This window comes from Panulirus ornatus, chromosome 31, assembly GCF_036320965.1.
Source record: "Panulirus ornatus isolate Po-2019 chromosome 31, ASM3632096v1, whole genome shotgun sequence".
In the NCBI taxonomy this organism is placed as follows: domain Eukaryota; kingdom Metazoa; phylum Arthropoda; class Malacostraca; order Decapoda; family Palinuridae; genus Panulirus; species Panulirus ornatus.
This window is the reverse complement of record NC_092254.1, coordinates 4,942,501-4,944,990: the sequence shown is the minus strand read 5'-3', so window position 1 is coordinate 4,944,990 and position 2,490 is coordinate 4,942,501.

Genomic DNA, 2,490 nt, shown 5'->3' with positions numbered 1-2,490 from the left:
CTAGATAACTGAAGGCCGTTTTCAGGTCGCTCCTCCCTACATTCTCTCTCTCTCTCTCTCCTTCATGTTCGAGACTTTGTTGGGTCTTCACCCACTCTATACAGCTCATACTTTTAATTCAAGTTGCATCTTACCTGTTCTCTAAAACCCTGTCTGCCACTTTTTTTTTTTTTTTTTTTTTTAGGTGTGGTGACCAGACTCACGAGACAATCTAGTTCTGGTCTGGAATATGTTATGAGCAATTCAAGAAACATTTCTCTCCCAATAAACTTACTTTTATGCTTCGTATATCTCCACCACCACATATAAAGCCTCCATATACAACTCTTATAGAGTGTTTGACTTTCCAACACTAAGCACTGCTCTTCACAGATCTGGGTGCTGAGGGTTTTGGGGATTCCAATGGACAACACAAGGGTTAGGCTCAAACCAGGACAATCCCAGTGTGCGGCAGCGTGAGGGGCGAGGGGTGGAGTGGCCAACCACACGGGGGAGATAGTAAAGGAGTAAAACAATGTTAGTATCAACATAGACAGGTACTTCTAAACTTCTCTTCAGACAGTGTGGCGGTGTTGATGAGAACTAGCAGATGACAGTAGTGATCTGACATGTCAAAAAAAGATGCCATAACGTAATGTTGTTGCCTTGTGGTGATCAGATACGGATGTGTCACTGGTGAGAGGCGAACTGCTCATGTCCCTGTCCTCCGTACTTTCCCAGAAAGCTAGGATGACGCAGATGTGGTACATACAGGAGTAAGACCAGCTGGCCGAGCCGCCAACACCATCTAGAGCTGCGAGTGGGGAGGAAGACCCCCACATTACGTCAGGAAGTCCTGGCGTGTGGCGAGGCTATGAGGCGTGAGTGTGGGAAGTAGGTGGGGTTGGGTCATTAGGGTCACGTTTGCGACCGCCCCTTCCTACAGGACCAGAGGAAACGAACTGACAACAACCAGACTGGTCTCTTTAAGAAACACTTATTTGTTGGCAAGGCGTCTCGTCATCCTGGGAGTACGTAGAGACCATTACTTAAATGATAAGAACGAACTTGGCTATGTTGTGACGGCTATCTGCAGGTGGAGTGCTCGCTGGCACACCTTATCTTCCGAGATGACCCTCCAAACATCGTTAATCCTCCAACACACAGGCAAACGACAGTCCTATTAATACATCGTTAGTTGTCCTCACACACGGACTAACGACCATCACTGTGTTTCCCTTGGTGACCAGAACATTAACTCATGAGTTTACCTCATCATAAGAACCTGTATCTGTAGCAACTTACAAGTGGATGATCAATTTCTCAACGTTCTGAATTCATCCAGCAACGGCAGTGAGACCCAGGTCTAGAAATCCACTCAAGCGAACTAGGCTAACATCAAATCCTATATATAATCATGATTAGGCTGGTAGGCTAAGGTACTTCCAAATTTCTCTCTCTCTCTCTCTCTCTCTCTCTCTCTCTCTCTCTCTCTATATATATATATATATATATATATATATATATATGATAAAACGTATAATAAAGCAGTAGACATGAGTTCCAGTTCCAGAAATCAAACAGTTTTGATTCTACGAAAATAAATCATCTTTAGTGAATCCATTATAAGCCAACACAGCCATTACTCTCTATCTTCACGCAAAAATCAATCAGAAAAAAGAGTTAAGCTTTCCAGATTTAAAACGACCCGTGAGGGAATAAATGCAGTGGAAGAGAAAAGGATGGAAACAAATCACTTCTTTCCTGAACAAAGCTCCTTACAGATTCCTCCTTAACATCTGCTATCAAAAATGCGTAAAAAAAAAAAAAAAAAAAAATGACAGCTGGGCTCATGGACGCCCAGGGATCTGTCCTTCATCTTATAAATTACTTTGTAAAAAAAAAAAGAGATCTTTACACGAGATATGAACAAAGTCATGAATGATGTAGAGCCTCGTAGAGGTCATGGCCCCGAGAGCCTCTCACCCTACGTGCTTAGTGATTGTGTAGAAACACTTAACAAGGCACTTGAGATGCCCTTGTTGAAGCACTTACTGGAAGTGGGATCGCTACCCACAGACATCAAGTGCTGCTAACTACCGGAAAAACATAATCAGGAAGCTAATATATATATATATATATATATATATATATATATATATATATATATATATATATATATATATCTAATATATATATATATATATATATATATATATATATATATATATATATATATATATATATATATATATATATATATATATCTAATATATATATATATATATATATATATATATATATATATATATATATATATATATATATATATATATATATATAATTTAAATTGTTACCTTTCTCCGTTTGTCTGTGGTTACACTGCGAATAAAGTCACCTTGGGCAAGGTTGTATCATGGTATCATGACGAGAGGAAGTACAGTCTCGCCGGACTTCTTAGTCCAAACATGGCCATCGTTTCCCTTCTACTGGAAGTAGTGCATCCCAGGT